This window comes from Mytilus trossulus, chromosome 11 (genome assembly GCF_036588685.1).
Source record: "Mytilus trossulus isolate FHL-02 chromosome 11, PNRI_Mtr1.1.1.hap1, whole genome shotgun sequence".
In the NCBI taxonomy this organism is placed as follows: Eukaryota; Metazoa; Mollusca; class Bivalvia; order Mytilida; family Mytilidae; genus Mytilus; species Mytilus trossulus.
In genome coordinates this window covers 290292-314742 of record NC_086383.1, presented here as the reverse complement: position 1 = coordinate 314742, position 24451 = coordinate 290292, and the positions used below count along the sequence as shown (strand labels likewise).

Genomic DNA, 24451 nt, shown 5'->3' with positions numbered 1-24451 from the left:
AGAACCTTGCTTCAATCTGTAACCAAACGATGAGCTGTATTTTTTACTAGTGTTTTTCCACATAATTTAACGGTCTACACAGCCCTCGCTAAATCATTAATATGATCCGTGTAAATTTATTCAAAATATACCCCAAGCTTGGAGGAGAAGAGCTATTTACCTTAAGGCAGCAAACATTTGATTTTCTGGGAGGGGAGGGGGGGGGGGGGGGGCTATGAATGTTTTTGAATACAAAAGTTTGTTTTCATGTTTTGGAGAAAAAAATAATTTGTTTTTGATTCTGAGAAAAAAAATTTGTTTGTTTCACCCTCAGCTGCCACTATATGTAATGCTAAAATTGAAAGAAAAAAATTGTTTTCGACTTGTCGCCAAAAAATATAGATTAAGTTCCGCCGTAGGCGAAAAAAAAAGTTTGTCCAGAAAAAAAATCCATACTCCCCCCCCCCCCCCCCAGAAAATCCAACGGTTGCTGCCTAAGGATTTTGGTTTTGCCAAGCTGTATGTATTCACAGATGTTCAGATCAGGCGACCACTGGGTTGTTTTTATCTAGTGACTATTTATTTCAGTGAAATGTTCAGCATTGCTACATGAAGTTATTGCCAAACATAAACTACCAGTCGAAGTCAGGTGTGACACAACAGAGGAACCAGAAATACCACTAAAAGGTCATAGAGTACGTTTAACCGGAGACATTAGACTTAAATTGACACAGGAATGCGATCTGAAATTCATGTATGGGAACCCAGTTAATGAAGGTTTGTTAATTAGAAAATAGTCAAACATGTTTAGAAGAAGGCACTGGCAACCAGATTCATGAAATACAATCTAAAAGACATGATAAGAAACGGCTCTGAATGGAGGGCAAGACCATTACCTGTTAGTTTAAAGATATTTATATAAGGTGGATTGGAAACAAGTTATTACAACCTATATAATTCCCTCTTCCCTTTGCGGGTGTGAGTGCTGCCTTGTAGCGGCATTAACCTGCTCTTTTTCGAAATCTACAAAAGTGTCTTACATACAAGAAATATTGCTCTCTCTTAACAAGGTTCAGCCATTTATCGCCCCTACTGACGGTATATCATCGTTGTCTCAAGATCATACTTGCAAATAGTGTCAAGGGAGAGCCAAAAAGTAAGTCCCAGAAATGTTCTCCCTGGAATGGGGATTGAACTAGGAACCCTTGTGTTTATAGTCCGATGCGCTAGCCAGAAAACATCGGCACTCTCTTTTTCAATATCTGTTTTATAATGAGGGTCAAACACATTGTTCAAGCAAGTTCAGAACGGCAACACAAGAGACAAGAATGCCGGCCTAAACTTACATTTTGTTTTCAAAATACGAAACAGTTCATATTTAAGTATATTGACCGACCCAATACAAATCTTAGATATTCTTCATGACCTTTATATTTCATTTTATTCATATGATAATATAGAATATAGAGATGCGATATGAAGGCAAGTGAGATAACTTTCAACCGACCAGAGACGACATGACGCAGATATTAGATACTGTTTTACACAACCATACTTAGGTAAGTAAGTAAGTAAGTAAGTAAATAGTTTATTATAGTGTCACGATCCAATATACATCATCATATACGATATAAAAAAATCTTTAAAACAATATTAGATCCCTGCCTTTAAGACATATGAGACACTTTCATCCTTTTCAAACTAAAAAATATATACTATAATATAAAAGAAATATTAAAATAATAAAACTAATGTCTTGGCTAATAAAACCTGAGCATGATCACAGTTCATAATAAAATCAAATTTCTCATCAGAGTTAAAAGCATTAAAAGTGTTATTCAAAACATTAATATACTTAAAAAGTTCTTCTCTTATATCTGAATAAAAATTACAGTCTATTAAAAAATGTTGTTCTGTCTCTATAAAATTGTCATTGCAGGAAAGACAAACTTTTAAGTCTATCACATAATGGAGTGGTCGGCTTGTTGTAACTTCCGTTCACAACCGCAAGCGGCAGCGATCCACATCGAAAGTTTGATAAAATGCGTCGATGGTCACGAAATTTGACTGTTTTAACAAATAGACTAGTTTTACAATTGTTTTTGAACCTTCTGAATGTTGTAAGCTTGTTTCCATTTATAGAATTTGTATCGTCAAAAACATCAGCTGACCATTTTTCTTGATCTATAGCAGTTAATTTGTCTTGAGCCATTCGTAGCTTTTGTTTGGTCGTTATGTTGAAATTGTTTAAAAAGTTCAATTCGGATTTTCTCAGTAAAGCTAATACACGTGAATGCCAAGATCGTTGTTTTGTCTTACTAGTTTCATGGATAGTCCGAACTATTCTATCATCCTCTAAATTAGAAAGTTTGAAAAACAATCTCATAACTTCAATGTTCTGTTTTGTTTTAACTGTTTTAACTCCACGAACGGCTAGATTGGTGGAGTTTTTAAAGGCCCCTAAAAAGTATCTACATGCCCTATTTTGCACAGTTTCTAGTTGTTTGTGTTCCAATATACCCCAGATACTTGATCCATACAACAATACAGGTTAAACAAGGTTTTCATATAATTTTTCGTATAAATCAAAGTCCATTCCGTCACAGGCTATAAATTTAATATAAAGTGCCGACAAAGCTCGACTGGCCGATTTTCTTACTTCTCTAACCGTAAACTTCCAGTCTAGGTGTTCATCTATCCACATTCCAAGATATCTATATTTGCTGTCGTATTTTACAACGGTATTTCCACATGTAAAATCAAAGTTAGATCGAGGTGAGGATCCACATCTGAAATGCACTACACCAGTTTTGTCAAAATTTATACATAATCTCCATTTCAAACACCATATATGAACAATATTTAATATTTGCTGAAGTGATTCTTCGTCGGGCGCCAATAGAACAATGTCATCTGCGTATAATAATATCGAAATCATACTATCTGCATTAATTGGTATACCCAAATTTAAAGAGTTGATTTCTTCTGCTAGATCGTTTACATAAACTGAGAACAATGTCGGAGATAATTTACATCCTTGTTTCACACCCAAATTAACGTTAAACATATCTGTCATGTACCCATTGATTTTTACGGCGTAACGAACATCGACGTACAATGACTGTAACCCTTTCAAGAACTTTCCATTTATACCAAGTGCCATCAGTTTATACCACAATATTTCTCTGTTCACGGTGTCAAAGGCCTTTTTTGCGTCGATGAAGCACGCAAAAGTCGACTTGCGTTCAATTTTCCTATTAGTTATAAGAGTTGTTAAAGCGTAAAGATGTTCCATACAGCCACGATCCTTCCTGAAACCGTTTTGCTCGTCAGCAAGAATTGTGTTGTCTTCTAACCAAGATGACAATCGTACATTTAGAATGTCAGCATATATTTTACAAGGAATTGACATAAGAGCTATTCCTCTATATCCAAGAGGGTCACAACTGTCTTTATCTGGTTTTAAAATAGGATTGATTAAGATTTGGTTTCAAGTTTCTGGTACAACTCCGTTATCGAATGCAAATTTTACGATCCTATATATCATATCAACACATGAATTGTTGCGGAGAAATTCTGCGCATATCTAGTCTAACCCGGTGGACTTGTTCAACTTTGCACGATACACATATTTTTCCACGTCCTCGTATGAAATATCAGAGTTTAATGTGTCCGAGTCATTTTCAATATTGTTCACTAGGTCATGATCTACTTGTTGTTGAATAAATGTTAGAAATCCCTCATCGTATTCCCCGTCGCTAGTGTTAAACAAATGTTCATATTAATTTTTCCAGGTTTCATAAACATCATTTATATCCTTGCTGATATTGCCATTAGGTAGACGAACTTCCATTGGTATTTTGTCATGTTTTTCTGTCGCTATTCCTAGTTTTCCTATGTTTTGCAAAAAATCCCTCGTATTACTTTCTTTCGATAGATCAAAAAGTTCTTTTTGTTGTCGCAATTGATAATTACGCTTTTCCTTTAGCAAAAGTTTATCAAAATCATTTCTGGCTGTTACGAAGTGTTCTCTAAGACGTTTTTTCTTCGGTCCACATATCTTACACTTAAGCCAAACTTTCTCTTGTTCACATGCATTCTACCAATGTTCTTGACGGTTTTCGTTCCAGTATGGTTTATATTTTGACTTTCTACTAGTAATTTTATGCTGGTCATTATGTGCACTCTTGTGTCCTATTTTTGAGATAACTTCACTATTAATCAATTGAAATAAATCACTATATGCTTCGTCAACGTCTCGTCTATCTGCAAGTGCATTTTCTATTTTGTTTATAGTTTGTTCAATTTTTTCTCGAACATTGTCATCATTTAAGAAATCGTTAGGAAACTTAGGTATCAAAAGTACTGACACAAATAAGTGTTGTCAGTTCTTTAAAGTAAAGAGAAACCGTACAACCTGATGTATGTGCAAAACGATTTACAAAAAACAACAAAAATAAAAGACATTTCCGGATGCAAGCTTACATACAGAGATGCAATATTAAACATTGTTTTGGTGTGCGAATTGTTCCCTTAACTTAAGACAAAGGTGTAACAGCAAAACATGTAACACACCTACATTTGTATAGACTGTTTTACATGCATACGTACATCTGTACTGCTGTTAACTCTTTTACAGGACAGTTATATCGTAATGTTATTTCGATACCATATCACATGAGTGGTTTAACGTTGACTGCCATAACAGGTTGGAAAAAGGTAACCAAGACTACTTGGTGTCCATCTTACATTCCATGACTTATACAGCAGACAACTACATCAAATTTGAAGGCAAAATGGGCGGAAATGGTGCGTTTTCAATAACTTAATGTCGAAAAAAAATATATAAAGAAAATAAAATGTTAAAGTTAAGGTTAACATGAATGGCATTAAATTGAATGGATCATATTATGGGGAACATGTGTACTAAGTTTAAAGTGGATTGAATTTCAACTTCATCAAAAACTACTAGGCCCAAGATATTTAACATGAAGCGGGAAAGACGAATGCAGAACGAAAATACGAACGAATGAACGCACAAACCGAAAAGCATCATGTCCCTTGGTTGGACATAACTAGTTTGGGCATAAAACAACACTTGGCAATTAAAAATAAAGGTTTACACGCCTGTTCATTTATGTACAATATTTTCATAAGAATCATATCTATCGAGTTAAAACATGATTTTTTTATTAAAATATAATCTTTTTGTTTAGATTTTCTCACGTTTTCTACATCAGCACCTACAGCTACTATGGAATATGATTTTATTGGAACCAACCAATCAGATATGACAATAAATAAAACAAAAGACCCAACGTATGTATCGACTAAGTCCTCCATTTAAGACGAACATCTCTATGAGGAAATTCCGGCTGATAAAATCAAATCCTCGGAGCATAATATATCTAACAACACAAAAGTGTCTTCAGAAGACAGTGAAATAACTGAAATTGCAAACCTTTCGTATGAAAATTTCGATAAAATTAGTATTTCAAACAAAACAATAGTGTCTTAGGAGAACGATGACATTGATGCAATCTCAAATCTTCCATATGAAAATTTTAATAAACTTAGTTTTTCAAACAGAACAATAGTGTCTTTGGAGGACTGTGGCAATACTGAAATCTCACATCTTCAATATGAAAATTTAAAGAAATCAAATTCGGTGATTACTAAATCAAATTCTGGTGATTTACAAACAGTTGCAACAAACTCTTCGACAGATTTAGCATTTGAAAACAGGGAGTATCAAAATACACCAATATTAGAAAGTACAAATGATTGCTTCGAAGCAAAGAAGATACCGGATAAGACTTCGCCGAGGATAAATACCGTAAATACCACATATTGCCCTCCTGACGTCGAGAATTTGTCAGTTCAAGAATTAGGACAGTATTTACATGTTTTGAACTTGGGGAAACACAAAGAAACCCTTTCCGACGCCCTCATTGACGGATCTCTTATCAAAGACATGGATGAGAAGATTCTTCGTAAGGAGTTTGGTTTCACACGATTTGAGGCGATTAAACTGATGAAATTTGCGCGAGATGCATATTTGCCGAAAACTTCACAAGAAACCTTTTTATAACGATCGTTTGCATTTATTGATCAGCATTTAAAAAAAAGTACTTTTATGGTCGATTTTGTTGATTTAATTTATTCCATTAAAAATGTAAAAAGTAAAAGATAAGAGTTTCCAAACCGATTGAATATATTTTGTACATGTGACCTACATGGGGGGATAGATTTTCTGTAACTTGTACAGTGACCTTCATTTATAACTGCTATGTAGTCATTTTGGTTTTCTGTAAGAGAGTTGTATAATTGGCAATCATTCTACATTTGAAAAAAAAAATCTAGATTTAAAAAAACTTTGGTTGAACCTGTTGAAAACTTATTTGAAACGGGATAGCACATTCTCATTTTACGGAAATGGTGTTAACCGTGCCCGAAAATTTAGAAATGATCCTTGTAAATTTATCGCTCCTTTAAATAAACTTGTCCTAAAAGGTTACCAATTCAACACTGTAATAAGATCATTGAATATTGTTTTTATTGGTATAAATATTGATTTTGTTATCAGTGAATTAAAAAATTAAAAGCAAATAAATATTACTAGTATATTACATACATATACATATTCATGGATCTACAATTTGTCGATACCTGTATCTTGGCATTGTACAAGTTCATGATTTCTCAGACGTCTTTACACTAAATCCATTGGATGTTTGATGCGTACGGATTGATAGTTTAGTCTTAGATGCATGATTTTTTTATTAGTTGTTAGTGGCTTTGAACTAACTGTCATATAACTGCGAGTACTCTCAGATCTGTTCCTAGTGTCTTTTTGTTGTTGAGATGTACAAGTACCCGACCACGTCCACTTGTATTTTTTTCCAACTGATGAGTTACACTTTTTTCCACTGATTTTTATAGTTCGTCCTCATGTTGTACTGTTATAACACTGTCCCAGATTAGGCGGATGGTTTGGATCCCGCTAACATGTTTAACCCCGCCACGTAATAAAATTAAGATAGGAAATAGGGAATGTGTCAAAGCGACAACAACCCGACCATAGAGTAGACAACAGCCGAAGGCCACCAACGGGTCTTCAATGTAGCGAGAAACTCCAGCACCCGGAGGCGTCCATCAGCTAGCCCCTTCAAAAATATGTATACTAGTACAGTGAAAATGAACGTTATACTAAACTCCGAATTATACACAAGAAACTAAAATTAAAAATCATACAGGACTAACAAAGGTCAGATGCTCCTGATTTGGGATAGGCGCAAAACAGGGTTAAACATGTTAATGATATCGCAACCCTCTCCCTATACATCAAACCAATGTAGAAAAGTAAACGCTTGACAATACGCTCATTAAAATTTAGTTCAAGAGAAGTCCGAGTCCGATGTCAGAAGATGTAACAAAAGAAAAGAAATAAAATGACAATAATACATAAATAACTACAGACTACTAGCAGTTAGATGACATGCCAACTCCAGACATCAATTTAACTGATTGAAAAATGTCTTCATCATATCAATATTACATGTATTTATGTGCCTGTCCCAAGTCAGAAGCCAGTAATCCAGTGTTTGTCATTTGCTTATGTGTGACATATTTGTTTTCGTTCATATGTTGTACATAAATAAGGCCGTTAGTTTTCTCGTTTGAATTATTTTACGTTGTACTTTCGGGACCTTTAATAGCTAACTATGCGGTATGGGCTTTGCTCAAGGTTAAAGGCCGTACAGTGACCATGGTGACCTTTAATAGTTAATTCCTGTGTCATTTTGGTGTTTTGTAGACATTTGTCATATTGGCAATAATACTACATCTTCTGTTTCATAATCATCATAGATACTAGGATTAAATTTTAAATTACGCCAGACGCGCGTTTCGTCTTCAAAAGATTCATCAGTGACGCTCGAATCCAAAAATGTTAAAAAGGCCAAATAAAGTATAAACCCATTGCAATGTATTTGCCTTTACAAAAATAATTTGCTGCAACAGTTGAGTAATGATAAAAAAGTCATACTTAACAACAAGTGAAATGTATATTAATGTAGTTATGGGGAAAGAAGTAGTAAAAACAAATATGACATTCAAAATAAATTAACTGAGGATTTCTATTAAACCTGAAAAACTCAAACACTTTAATCCAACGGAACCAATTTGGAAACAACTGGCATATTCTTGTTTGGTGAATCGGTTTAATATCGTGGCATTTTTCGTGTTTCAACTTCACGCATTTTAAACAACAAAGAACAGCATGAATAGTACAGAACAACTCGAGTTTTTTATTATGTTGTTCACATCGTATATTGATTTCCCGAACAAAAGCCGGGAACTTCATGAAATCTTCGATCGGTAAAGTGCGATGACTTCTGGTTGCTTTACAAAGACCATGGTGCTGTTTACATTCGGAACAAATCGACTTATCACATTCAGAACACCAAACAGTAGCTGGTTAGAAAATACCACGAAGACTGTAGATGTCAAAATGTGGTAATTTGCTTGTCATATTTCTGAAATATTTTTTAAATGTGATTAGCTTGGAACATTAAATAAGACAGCAAAATTCAAAGCTTATCAAAAAACGAATGCATTGCTTTTATTAAAAAAGATGTTTCTATAAAAATGTTAACCGACTCAATAAACTATCCGACAGAACCAAATTAAAACTTTTGAATTTCACAATTTTACTATATGACAAGAAATTGTTTCAATAACATAGACGGTACCAATATCGCTGCACCAGATGCACATTTTGACATGTCACAAATATTAAATAAACAGACCGAGAGTTAAATTCATGCCTCAGTAAAAGACCGAAATATCGTCCCCCTTCAGTTAATAATCGGAATGAGTGTCGTAATATCATCCACGACTCACTCCGTACTAACTGTTTGAAATAGATAAAACGGGAAAAAGCTGACAAACAATCTTTGGACTCTTTTTTCAATTCAGTAATGAACATAGTTGATATGCGTATTCAACATTTTAAAGAACATTTTATTATTATCAATAACCACAATAAACCTATTCCTATAAACGTATCAAACATAAACTAAAAGAACTTGCCAAGGAATTTGTTTTTGTCCTGACCGATAAAGCTACTAATAATATCATTATCGTTTGACGTAAATTTTACATTGAGGTTCTGAAAAAAGAAATAACCAATTCACCAACATTCCAACTGACTCCATTTTCAGAAAACTACATCTGTAACAAACATAAACTTTTAGCTTCCGCTTTTCAATCAGAACCAAATACAATGAAAGTCTAAACTATGTATTGTCTTCCGAAGCTCCACAAAACACCTTACAAATATAGATTTATTTCTTCTTCAAGCCATTGTACCACAACTAAATTGTATATTCTTCTTACCAGTACACTTGGTACAATACAACCCCTGATAATAAATTGTTCAAATTAGGGTTTGGAAAATAATGGAATTAATTACTTTTGGAGTGCCAAGAAATCGTTGGAAGTACTTGATAAATTGTAGCTTATATTGGTGATTTTGAATCTGTTCAAAGTTTTGATTTTTCTACCCTGTATATCCCATTGCCTCACATTCTCATTAAGAAAAAAACACCAACCTAATTAAATGGGCATTTACAAAGTCAGAATGTGAATATATATGATCAAACTCTTTTAGGTAATTTTTTAGTAGCAATAAACCAAAAAACTATGTCAGTTGGACATGCTTTGATACTATATATGCCTTTGAATGTTAACTGGATACACATTTTTGTTCGCTTTGGAGATTCCGTATATCGTTAGGTTATCGGAATTCCAATGGGAACTAACTGTGCGCCACTTATTGTGAACCTGTTTTTGTATTTCTATGAGTTACAATTGATGACAACAATCAGCAAAGACCCATCGAAACAACATCTGATAAACACATTTAATAAGACTTTTAGATATTTGGATGACATTTTGGCTCTCAATAATGACGACTTCAGTATGTATACTAAAGACATTTATCCTGTTGAACTTACTTTAAATAAAGATTATAATAACAATGACCACTGCCCTTTCCTCGATCGTTATATCTATATCACTAACGGAAAGCTGAATACTAAAATTTATGATAAAAGAGATGATTTTGCATTTCCTATCGTTAATTAACCATTTTTAGATGGTGACGTTCCCTTGTCACCATCTTATACGGTGTTATATATCTCAACTTGTACGATTCGCTCGTGTATGTAACAATGTTTTAGATTTTAACGAGATAAATTTATATATTACTGGAAAATTGTTACACCAGAGTTTTCGATATCACATACTAATCAAAACGTTAATTAAATTTTATCATCGGTATAATGACATCATTCGTAAATATAGCTTAACATGCAGACTTCTTATACGTTTAGGTTTTTCACATCCATTTTTTATGGAAATATTCGTTATCAAGCACAAAAATGTAAGTATTCACCCCAGCAACTAACAAAACCTTTAAATAGACTTATTAAGAAGGGATATAGTTACGATACTGTTGTCAGGTCATTAAAGATTGCATATTCTGGCGTTAATATTGATTCACTTAAAGGGTCTTTGCATTGGAACTAAAAACAGTTGTTGGCATTACACGGGTTATGTTCTTCTCATATATGTTAAGATGGTCTGATACTAAACCCCTAACGGGAAGGATTGTGCCTGATATTCATATGATGAAATCATAATCTTTCAATCAGTTTAATTGAAGTCAGGAGCTGGCATGTCAGTTAACTGCTATAAGTCTGTTGTTATTTATGTATAATTGTCATTTTGTTTTTTTTCTTTAGTTACATCTTCTGACATCAGGCTTGGACTTCTCTTGAATTGAATTGTAAATGTACGTATTGCTATGCGTTTACTTTTCTACATTGGCTAGAGGTATAGGAGGAGGGTTGAGATATCATAAACATGTTTAACCCCGCCGCATTTTTGCGTCTGTCAGGAGTCTCTGGTCTTCTTAAGTCTGGTATTATTTTAATTTAAGTTTCTTGTGTACAATTTGGAATTTAGTATGGCGTTCAATATCACTGGACTTGTATATATTTGTTTAGGGTCCAGCTGAAGGACGCCTCCGGGTGTGGAAATTCCTCGTTACACTGAAGACCTGTTGGGGACCTTCTGCTGTTGTTTTTTCTACGGTCGGGTTGTTGTCTCTTTGATACATTCCCCATTTCCATTCTCAATTGTATAGAATATCGATAGGTTACACTTATTGATGTTAACATTTTCCTCCATACCAACTTTGATCAAACACATTTCAATAATTTACTAATGACTTATACAACGTAAAACGTGGATCTGTCTTACAATAACAACAGACTTGCTAATTGTTGAAAGCCTTATAGTTGTCATTTGGTGTTTTTTTTTATTTGGAGGAGAGTTGTGTCAATAGCAATTATACCAAATCTTCTAATCAGTTTATCTGGATCATGTGCTTAGTTACACATGTAATAAACGATCTCAAAACTTGTTTTTAGCATTTTTATTCAGGTCAGCGATGTTTATTTTGTTCAACCGCTAGCTTTATACAGAAAATCGCCTATAAATAATGTGTGAATTCGCGTAAAATCTTATCTGACAAGAACAACATTGTAAACAAATGAATGGCATGAGAAGAAAATTACAATATCGGATCCTATTCCGGAAGCTGATATGGGTAGTTCTGGGTTTTGGCGATCTTTAAAAAAATCAGACAGATGACAAAATATATCTTTGCATGGTAAATAAATATAAACACTAGAATTGAAAACCAAAAGATATATGTGAAAGAATGAAAAATCAGAAAATCTTTTCGTACTGAAACTCAAAATTACTTTTTGACAAATTTTAATGTCAAAATCCAATACAATGTGAGTCTTTGTGACAGCTGGGAATAGTATATCTAACAATATATATGGTCCTGGTGAAAGTATAATTTTTTCTTCATCAGTAATAAATGTTGGTAAAGCAAGTTAGATGCTTTTAAAGTGTAAATATATTACTGCAATTTCAATGGGTGTTTTTTTCTCTCATTTTTAATGAGTCTGTTAAAATAGCTGGAAGTTTCTAATTTTACACATATAATGCAACTAGATCATATGATTTCTGAATGTAAACAAATTATATAATATGTATGTGGAGACCTTTGGGTCACTCTACCCCTCCTGTTTGATAACTTTGAAACGGATGAGATCCCCACCTCTCAACCACATACATTCATGCATGGGACTATACAACTAATCAAATGAAATATAACTGGAGTTCGTGGGACCCCTCTACCCCGTCCTGTTTGAGAATATGAAAACAGTTCAGATCCCCACCCATAAACCATATATATTATTGTATTGGACAATATAACACATCAAATGAGTTAAAGGGGGAGTCCCTAGGGTCACTGCACCCTCCTGTTTGAGAACTTGGAAACAGTCGAGATCCTCACCCCTTAACCATACATACTAATGTATGGGACTAAATAATAAATCAAATAAAACATAGGGGGAGTGCCTGCGGTCTCCCCACCCCTCCTGTTGTTTGAGAACTTTAAAGCAGTCGAGATTCTCACCTTTAAATTCAACCATGTACTTTCATGTATGGGGGAAAAGAACTAATCAAATGAAATATATGAGTCATAAGGGTCACCCTACCCAATACTGTTTGATAACTTGGAAACAGATGAGATCCCCACCCCTAACCATGTACATTCATGAATTGGACAATATAACTAATCAAATGCAATATAGGGGAAGTCACTGGGGTCCCCACCCCCCTCTGTTTGGAAACTTGATAGCGGTCGAAATCCAGACCCCTAAACCATATATATTCATGTATTGGACAATATAAAAAATCAAATGAAAAATAGGTGAAGTCCCTAGTCTCACCCAACACCCTCTTGTGTGTGTTTTGAGAACCTGTAAAAGATTCAGATACCAACTCCTTAACCATGTTCATTCCTGTTTGTCATTTCAAAAAGATTGAATGACATACAAGGTCAATCTTATAGGCGTCACATTTGATATCACTTTGCTAAACCTAACACCTGTCATTTTATTTCAAACTTCGACATCATGGACTTGGGGTGAAGGTGAGAGTCATTTACATTAACTATGGACAGGTCATCCAGACCTCACCATTGATCCCTGTAGTAGTAAACATTTGTCTGATTTGTGTCTCATAACTTTTGTGCTGTAGAACACAAACTCAGTTTTCAGCAAGTCCATTCATACTTTTACAAGCCCGTTCTAAAGTCAACTTAAAGTACTAACAGTCAACTAATACGAACAATTAGGATCAGCTAGAAGAACTGCAATCATTGCGAATTTGTACCACTGCTAACTAAAGACTCATGACCATGAAAAAAATATAATTGATATATACGTTGCTATTGAAAACCTTAGTAAAATATGAAATATTCGCCTTAATGATTTAATTTAATTCATTAAATGAACATAAATGTACAATTATATACTATGAATGTTTAGTGTTTGTTCTTTTAAATCTCTAAAAAAAAAAAACATGGAGCAACATTAATATTGCCAAAGTTTTCATAATTATGTTTGCCTTGGTTTTTGGTTAACTGCCTACAGTGCTTACTGCGGTTTGATTGTTTTGTTTTTATTTAGAGTTAATCTCCACGTTTCACACCACTTGTTTAAAATGTCCAACTGCTTTTGCAGTTTCCCTGCGTCAGGTGCAATCAATGCAATGTCATCATCGTATAATAACATAGAGACCATTTTGTCATATATTTGAATACCACATTTTGCTTCTTTAATATTTGAGACAAAATCATTTAGATAGATAAAAAATATAGTCGGTGATAAAACACAACCTTGTTTAACACCAAGAGCAACACGACAAAATGATGTCATAAAGTTATTTACTCTGACTGCACAATTGACATTACTGTATAAACAGGTATTACAATTGAATATATCGTTAATACAAATTTTCCTCTATTTAAATAGTAAATAGTCTCTATCAACAGTATCAAATGCTTTTTTGTGTCAATTGTACCAAGTCAGAAAAATGGCCACTGTTCGTTTATGTGTGTGTTTCATATTCAGTGTTGGGTTTCTGTTGTGTTGTAGTTCTTTTATCTTATATTTGATATGTTTCCTTCAGTTTAAGTTTGTACCCCGTTTTTTGTTTATCAATCGATTTATTAATTTCAAACAGCAGTATTCTACTGTAACCGATTTTTATCAGTCTATAAACCATGTAATAATCAAACTGTCGGCTCTATCAATCATCAAAACGACTGAAAGAGATCTCTGATATTCCATACTTGGTTAAGGCACTTTCCCCAAAACCTGGTTTCATAGTTGACTTAATGATTAATGTTACTTATTTTAATGATTTCATTATGATGACATCAATAATGAAGCTAATCAAGCACACATAATTTTAAACAGTAATATGTCAGTTCACGTGGGTTTTCACCTGTGGAAAACACATTAACTTAAAGTTATATTTACTTACACATTCATATTTATTGTTCAGTTGACGATTAATAAAAGGGTTATTTAATTAATTGTTGTGACAATAAAAGAGACTGACAGAAAGCATTATATCCGCTGTGAAGTCTATGAACCATGTAATAATCAAACTGTCGACTATATCAATCATCAAAACGACTGAGAGAGATCTCTCATATTCCATACTTGGTTAATGCACTTTCCCCAAAACCTGGTTTCATAGTTGACTTAACCTTACACTTGTATGAGTTTTGTTAACGATTTCATTATAATGACAACAATAATTTAGCAAATCAAGCAGACATAATTTATTAACAGTAATATGTCAGTTCACATGGGTTTTCACCTTGGAAAAACACCTTAACTTTAAGTTATATTTACTTAAACATTCATATTCATTGTTCAGTAAACCCTTCTTGTGTTGAAGATTAATAAAAGGGTTATTTAATTAATTGTTGTGACCATAAAAGAGACTAACATAAAGCGTTACATCCCCTGATTTCTACATACAAAAATAACGACATATATAGAAAGAAAAAAGTATTTCAATTTTTCTATTTTTTTAATTCATTTTTTTATCATTGTATAATTTGATCATTATAATGAAGAAGTAACTTTTATGATAACACGGTCATCATTACGTACTGGTTATTTAATATCAGATGATCATTATAATGAACAAGCAACAACGAATATTCTACAATCAATGTCATCGTTTTTTTCTGTTTTCTGTTCAATCTCAAGCATCTAAAAAAGAGAAACAAATAGTCTTACACAATTTGCCTTATCTATTTACGGAAAATTTCTGATATTCAAATATGTTATGAATATAAATGCTTGTTAATGACTGTACAATGTATTACCTAATGTCATATCCTAAGAGAGAATATTTATCTTGACGCTCATATCAAAATACTTAGCAAGCCAAACAATTACAAAGTTGAAGTGCATTGAGGATCCAAAATTCCAAAAAGTTTTTTCTAAAAAATATTGCAAGCCTAAATCTTACTTTGGTTAAGCTTGTATATGATGAGATGGTATTATGCCTGTCGACTGTTTTACTCAGTGCGTCATCTTTTTCATAGACTTGTAGCTTCTAAAAGGTGTTTAATTCAAACGTAAATGATACCATGGGAAGGCACTATGAAAATGAGGTAAACATCTTTTCACTGTATAACTAGTTTAACACCAACCAAATGTTTTAAATTTGATTTGTTTCTCTTGGTATCTTGTGTGCTTTTTTTAGAAGAATCGCCGTTATTGATATTTTTAAAACAATTTCAATGTTTACATATTTTAACTCTTTTAAAGGTTCCAATCCAAATGCATGTCATGCCTTTAAATACAGTTATGCAAATTAATTTAGTTTGGTTGAGTATGGTTTTTTAAAATAAAAAAAAGACGATAAACATGTTACTTTATTTTAAAATCACTGATTTTGTTTTGTTAACACTTGCACTGTTAAAATTTCGAGAAGAAAAAAAACCAACGTCAACTTTATTATATTTATTGAACAATTGGTGTTATATATTTGATGTTTTTCAAACATCAAATGCTTGATAGAATATTTCAAAAAGGTAGATCAAAAAGGGAATTTTTTCACATAAAAACAATTGTCATTTGTAATCCACATTGACCAACATTTGTTTTGAAAACAAAACATAGTTATGTATTTTATCAAAGTCATCTGTTAAACAGAAAAGTTGTATGATTTGACTTATGTACTTAAAACTATCGCAGAGACTTACACAAAGTTAGTATGTATCAAAAAATAATACGTTTCCCAACGATTGTAAATGAATATTTCTTTACAAGTTATTGCGTTTAGTATCGCAGAGACAATCTTGATAAGTAAGTATGTATCAGAAAATAATACGTTTCCCAACGATTGTAAATGAATATTTCTTTACAAGTTATTGCGTTTAGATATCATTTTGTATCATATTATTTCTCCTATGACAATTTTGAAGTATTGAACATTTTTAAACGAACGATTGTTACTGATATATCTCTAGACACATATATGAAAGTTTACAATGCAAAATGAATTTAGGAAGAAATGGTCGATTAATTTCAAATGCAAAACATTAAAACATTTTTCCATCAAGTATTATTCTTCTTCGGATGGTTGTTGGTTTTTCCCCAATTAGAATTTAAATGGGATTTTTTTTAACATTGTTTATATTTAAAAAACACCATGCAGCATCATGTCATCCTAGTTTCCTCTTTTTATTTAATGGTAATGAAAACATAGAACCAGTGGTTTTAGCTTTACATTCAACGGAAAATATCTCATGATTATTCCTAATAACGACGTTAATAAATCAATACTTACCAGTACATGTTCCAAGTTTGAGATTTATATCATCAATTGCAATGTCACCCCTGTAATTAACACCCCTAGAAGCTTCTATGGTGATCTGAAACATACAATCAACTTATATTTCTGAATTTGAGATATCATATAACAAGAACGAGTATAGCAGTGACCATATCCATAAAACATTTTTTTTAAATATTGATGAAAAGGTTCTTCATGGATACACACTACTTATCAATTGATAATTTAATTGATTTATATTAAGTTGCACAAAAGTCACCATTTGATAACTAAAGTATTGTTATCAAGTTACACAAGACTCAACACTTGATAACTTAATTGCGTTATAAAAAGTAACACAATACATACTATTTGTTAACTAAAGTATTAGATGTCAAGTTTCACAACACTCATTACTTGATAACTTAAGTGTTGTATGTCAAGTAACACAAAACTCACGACTTGAGAACTAAAGTTTTGTAGGTCAAGGGACACAACACTCACCACTTGAGAACTTAAGCATTGTATGTCAAGTAACACAAGACTCGACACTTAAAAGATTTAAACTGTGTTGTGTCAAATTACACAAGACTGACCACTTGATAACTATAGTATTGTATTTCAAGTTACACAAAACTCACAATTTGAGAACTAAAGTACTGTATTTTAAGTTTCACAAAACTCATAACTTGAGAACTAAAGTATTTTATAAAACATTTGAACCAACCGTTTTATCAGAAAAAATAAACTGGTTATATAGCAGTTTGACAAAATCTTATTTTGATCTTTGAAAAGCTTTATTTTCCCTTAACAATATAATGTAATTAAAACGTTTAGCTGATTTTACAGAGTTATTTCCCTGTAGTGTTAGGTACCACCTTAAGTACTGTATTTCAAGTTTTACAAAAATCACAAATTGAGAACAAAAGTACTGTTTCACAAAACTAACCACTTGAGAACTAAGGTATTGTATTTCAAGTTCAAAAACTCACAACTTGAGAACTAAAGTATTGCATTTCAAATTTCACAAAACTCACCACTTGAGAACTAAATTATTGTATATCAAGTAACACAAGAGTCACCACTTGAGAACTCAATTGTGATATAGTAAGTCTTAGCACACTCATCACTTGCTATCTTTAGTTTCAGGTATGTCAAGTTACCCAAAACTCGCTAATTGATAGCCTAAATGTGGTATATCAAGTTAGACAAGATCACCACTTGAGAACCTAAAAATGTGGTGTGTCAAGTTACACAACACTCAACACTTGAGAACTAAAGTGTGGTGTGTCAAGTTACACAACACTCACCACTTGAGAACCATGGTAGTGTATGTCAAGTAACACAAATGACGTGGAAAAAATCACCAACATGAAGGCTTCACCAAAGACCAAAGTCAATACTGAAGAGCATGACTAATGATACAATTATAAATGACAAATTCATATGACTGCGACTGACCTCTCTCGAACATTCATAATGGTGGTGATCTGTTTTTCAAGTCAATTGACCTGCAGAACAGTTGTCTTATTCTTGTCATATACACATGTATAGATACCGCTTCTCCGCTATTTCAGATAGCGGATGTTGTTTTTGTTTTCGAAAACATTTTGACGTCAGCATCAAGTGCCTTGAGTGTAATTTCTACTTAAACCTTTTTTTTTCATACATTGTTCATAAATGAATCGTAGAATACATACACCGAGATTATTATATTGTGGGATATCTATAGTAGCAGTTTTCCAAGACTCAGGATCGGGTTGCTGTCCTGTTTTTGTCCATATGCTAGTCAAAGGAGAAGTTTTATCCCCAGCAGATACTTTCAAAGTTCCTATAGCTGATCCTTTCATATGGTACTGGAATGTCAGACACCAAGGAGAGGCTAGAAAAAAATCATGTAATGATCAATATACTTGACAGCAATGAGACATGAAACTGATATGTGAAGAATGCAGTTTCATTCCCGTGCCTATGTTGATTGTTTTTGTTTTATCTAAAAGATAATTTCCCATTAGAATATAATTTAAAATGGCTAATTCGATTTGAAATTAAATATATGTTTTGATCTTCTTTCAGAAATTTACTGAAGCAGAATAATCATGTTGTAATGTACTATTGACGTCTGACGTAATTTACGTATACTTGAAAATCAGAAGTGTTGTCTATAAGAATAAGAAATCTATGAAAAAAAAGAACCAACGCAACCAACAAATTCAATACTAGTATAAACCTAAAATGGACGATACTGGGCATATAAAGAAAAAAGTATGGTTATATACAAATATGATGTGTAATCCCCTAAAACATGTGTAAAACTGTTTTTTACAGTTTAAGAAAATGTCGTCTCAACTTACGGAATTGAATTTTCTGTTTTCTCAATCAATTTATATTTTTACAACAACATGTTGACGGACTACTCAACATCCATGTTAAAGGAACTTTTTCCGAATACCTTTTTACTAAATGCTAGCGCAGCCACGAAATTACCAAATTAACCCTGGTTATCCGTTCTTAATCTAAACTACGAAGACCATACGTCTGTTCGAATTTGCATATTGACTTTTATAGAAAATAATGTTCGTTCCACTTGAGACTGTGAAACATCTACTTGAATATAATTTTTTTTTTTTATGTTCATGGCATTACAGGAGACTTCAACATAGTCGAAGACCGTGAGGTCAAAACTTTTCATAAAAAAGGACATAAAAGAGAGGCGAAAGATACAAGAGTGACAGTCAAACTCAAATATCGAAAAATAACTGATTACAAGAAGACCTCAACATAGTCGAAGACCGTGAGGTCAAAACTTTTCATAAAAAAGGACCTAAAAGAGAGGCGAAAGATACAAGAGTGACAGTCAAACTCAAATATCGAAAAATAACTGATTACAAGAAGACCTCAACATAGTCGAAGACCGTGAGGTCAAAACTTTTTACAAAAAAAGGACCTAAAAGAGAAGCGAAAGATATAAGAGTGACAGTCAAACTCAAATATCGAAAAATAACTGATTACAAGAAGACCTCAACATAGTCGAAGACCGTGAGGTCAAAACTTTTTACAAAAAAAGGACCTAAAAGAGAAGCGAAAGATATAAGAGTGACAGTCAAACTCAAATATCGAAAAATAACTGATTACAAGAAGACCTCAACATAGTCGAAGACCGTGAGGTCAAAACTTTTCATAAAAAAGGACCTAAAAGAGAGGCGAAAGATACAAGAGTGACAGTCAAACTCAAATATCGAAAAATAACTGATTACAAGAAGACCTCAACATAGTCGAAGACCGTGAGGTCAAAACTTTTTACAAAAAAAGGACCAAAAAGAGAAGCGAAAGATATAAGAGTGACAGTCAAACTCAAATATCGAAAAATAACTGATTACAAGAAGACCTCAACATAGTCGAAGACCGTGAGGTCAAAACTTTTCATAAAAAAGGACCTAAAAGAGAGGCGAAAGATACAAGAGTGACAGTCAAACTCAAATATCGAAAAATAAATGATTACAAGAAGACCTCAACATAGTCGAAGACCGTGAGGTCAAAACTTTTTACAAAAAAAGGACCTAAAAGAGAGGCGAAAGATACAAGAGTGACAGTCAAACTCAAATATCGAAAAATAACTGATTACAAGAAGACCTCAACATAGTCGAAGACCGTGAGGTCAAAACTTTTTACAAAAAAAGGACCTAAAAGAGAAGCGAAAGATATAAGAGTGACAGTCAAACTCAAATATCGAAAAATAACTGATTACAAGAAGACCTCAACATAGTCGAAGACCGTGAGGTCAAAACTTTTTACAAAAAAAGGACCTAAAAGAGAAGCGAAAGATATAAGAGTGACAGTCAAACTCAAATATCGAAAAATAACTGATTACAAGAAGACCTCAACATAGTCGAAGACCGTGAGGTCAAAACTTTTCATAAAAAAGGACCTAAAAGAGAGGCGAAAGATACAAGAGTGACAGTCAAACTCAAATATCGAAAAATAACTGATTACAAGAAGACCTCAACATAGTCGAAGACCGTGAGGTCAAAACTTTTTACAAAAAAAGGACCTAAAAGAGAAGCGAAAGATATAAGAGTGACAGTCAAACTCAAATATCGAAAAATAACTGATTACAAGAAGACCTCAACATAGTCGAAGACCGTGAGGTCAAAACTTTTCATAAAAAAGGACCTAAAAGAGAGGCGAAAGATACAAGAGTGACAGTCAAACTCAAATATCGAAAAATAACTGATTACAAGAAGACCTCAACATAGTCGAAGACCGTGAGGTCAAAACTTTTTACAAAAAAAGGACCTAAAAGAGAAGCGAAAGATATAAGAGTGACAGTCAAACTCAAATATCGAAAAATAACTGATTACAAGAAGACCTCAACATAGTCGAAGACCGTGAGGTCAAAACTTTTCATAAAAAAGGACCTAAAAGAGAGGCGAAAGATACAAGAGTGACAGTCAAACTCAAATATCGAAAAATAACTGATTACAAGAAGACCTCAACATAGTCGAAGACCGTGAGGTCAAAACTTTTCATAAAAAAGGACCTAAAAGAGAGGCGAAAGATATAAGAGTGACAGTCAAACTCAAATATCGAAAAATAACTGATTACAAGAAGACCTCAACATAGTCGAAGACCGTGAGGTCAAAACTTTTCATAAAAAAGGACCTAAAAGAGAGGCGAAAGATATAAGAGTGACAGTCAAACTCAAATATCGAAATAGAACTGATTACATACGACACAACATAGAAAAAAAGACTACGATACGGACCTCATCATAAAAATCAGTGTTAATGTCAAATTTATGATTAAAAAAAAACAAACTTTAGACAGTTATTTTAATTAAATTACTGATAAACTAGTAATAGAGTTTATGATATACCCATTTCTAAATAAAAAAAAAATAATTTGATACTTGTTTTGTTAAATACCTCCGAGTTCTCTTTAAATATACCGAAATTTACACAAAGGCACTTTCCTTAATTAACTCTAACATAAACAACAATTATTCTCCATTTCTAGATTTAGACATTTTAATGATTTTAAGGGAGACTTCATACTAAAATGTACGACAATAGTTATCAACGGTGCCAGGATTATAGTTTCGTACGCCAGACGCGCGTTTCTTCTACATAAGACTCATCAGTGACGCTTATATCAAACTATTCATAACGCCAAACAAGTACAAAGTTGAAGAGCATTGAGGATCCAAAAATGAGACGATTTGCCATTCCCTTTGGTTAATTTTCCTTTTTGTCGGCGCTGTTCATTTGGCAGGATTGGCTCTATCATACGGTGTATATGTACTTTTAGTATCTCAATTCGTTCATTATGCCCGTGCATATAATGTATTACAGAAATTAACGAACTTAAAAATAGATCACTGGTAAATTATTAAGTCAGGGATTTCGTGACCATAAATTACTTAAAACTTTTACTAAATTCTTTCATAGTAAACTTGGCTTTACATGTGAAAACTTATTAAAAACGGTATTGCACATCTTGAATGTTACGGCAATATGAACGTATAGAGCGGAAATGACTATCTGATCCGTGTAAACTCATAAAATCTTTAAACAAACGTATTAATAAATTTTGTATATAGTTTACATTATCACAAGAAATGACTTTGTAAACAGCAAATTAAAACATTACTAAGTTTGTAATATTTTTAAGCGGGATGTTTAGAGATACATCCACGTGCATTTCTTAAGCTTTTCTATGAAGAAGGTAACTATTAACTATCCTACTGCCGGTCGATACATATGTTTTTGGCATTGCACAAGACATGTCTTTTTTGACTATGCATAACGTTAAAATACTAAATCCCTAGGATGTGTTTCATTTGATTTTAGTCTCAACATGTTGCATGATTTTTATCATTATTAACTGTTTTTGGTTTTTAACAAATATTATTATTAAAACTATAAATGTTCACTTCTTCATATTATGATTGATTGATTGATTGTTGGTTGCTTAACGTCCAATGGCAAATATTTCATGCATATTCAGGACGAGAACAAGTTCATAATAAATACAATAGGTCGGGTTGTTGTCTCTTTGACACATTTCCGATTTCCATTGAGTGAGCCAAGGCTCCGTGTTGAAGACCAAACGTTGATCTATAAAAAAGAAAAATCACAAAAATACTGAACTTAAAGGAAAATCTAATCGGAAAGTCCATAATCCCATGGCAAAATCAAATAACAAAACAAACAAAAAACGAATGGACAAGAACTGTCATATTCCTGACTTGGTACAGGCATTTTCAAATATAGAAAATGGTGGATTAAACCTGGTACGGTTTTATAGCGTTGACCCTCTCAGTTTGATGACAGTCTCATCAAATTCCGTTATATTTTCTATGATGCGTGAACTAAAAAGACATAATAGATAAAATAGTCCAAATATGGGTACAGCAGGCACAATCTTGTATCAGTTTTAAGAGAAACAATTTAACAGAACCGAACACTCATATATCTACACGCTGTTAAGATGATACACAACGTCAGTACGCAGAATCTATACATCACAACAATCATGTATTATTTGTGAAGTTGAAAATGAATATTTATCAACAAGGTCTTGGTACCTTCCTATGAACTTTTTTTAGAAAAAGGACGAGACGTTCGATGACATACCCCTGTGTCATCAACTTTCTTTTCATACACTGATGGTTTACTTTTAAAAATTGTGACTTGAATGGAGATATGTCATGTATGTGGTAAGTTATATGACCTTCAAAATACTGTTTATATTCATTACATCTCTGACGCGACATTAAGTGTCGAAATCCGGATATGGTGTATCAATTTTTGCACCTGGTGTTTACGGTCTACCATCTTTTCCTCAAGTTCATCATGTGTTTATTGTTATCTGTTTATGTTGTTTTGGGCTCAAATAAGTTGTTGGTAACTGATACACAATTGCATTTTTTTTTCTCTTCAACCAAAACATTAACATGATTAACTTCGGTATGTTTTGGTATTAATAATGATCCATAAATTGAAACCCCTTTCAATCAAAAACTTACACAAAACACCACGAAAATTGGTAGCTACTAATAAAATGTCTCAAATATTAAGAATATGCGATCATCGACATGTCAATCAGAAACATTCTACTAAAGTGTGAGCATAAAGGTAGATGACCAAAATAAACTGGAGATACACAATAACCAACTTTTATGAAAGTAACGAATATCCTACCTTGTAAGTCAGTAGCTTCCGTTGTGAGTACAGTTTTTTGTCCGGAAGATTGATCAGTTGCCTCTATGTACATGTAGTATGTCCCTTCGGCTGCTGATTCAGGACCAGTTTCACTGGAAGTGGTCCCTGCCTAAAGCATTAGTAATACAAAATTAAAAAACAATAAAATTGATATTTATTTCTATCCACGTTTATTACGTTATGTACGGAACAACATGTTAAAGGTGTACCTTTTAAACTCAGAAAAAACAATCCTTTTAATTTGTGGATTATTCCAAAACCACTTTATAAAAATGGTATGTCATATTGTAATGCTATGGAGTGTACACTCTTAAAATGTGCCACCGTTTAACACTGTATAAACCTCTTAAATTTCAAAAATAAGCATACAATTGATATATTGATATAATCAAATTGTTATACCACAAATATTAAATTGCATCTTTAATTAAGCTTTCTTTGTTTTTCTCTGTATT

The 24451-nt window shown here is 32.9% G+C and overlaps 1 long non-coding RNA gene across 2 annotated transcripts; it reads left to right on the top strand.

Moving 5' to 3' along the window:
• The first annotated feature begins 598 nt into the window (after positions 1 to 598).
• Positions 599 to 6511, top strand: LOC134691648 (uncharacterized). 2 transcript variants are annotated; one of them, XR_010102169.1, is made up of 3 exons: positions 599 to 756; positions 4619 to 4788; positions 5569 to 6511. It is a non-coding gene; the product is annotated as an uncharacterized LOC134691648 (long non-coding RNA). The 2 variants fall into 2 exon arrangements; XR_010102170.1 differs by having other exon boundaries at positions 5196 to 6511.
• The last annotated feature ends 17940 nt before the right edge of the window (positions 6512 to 24451 follow it).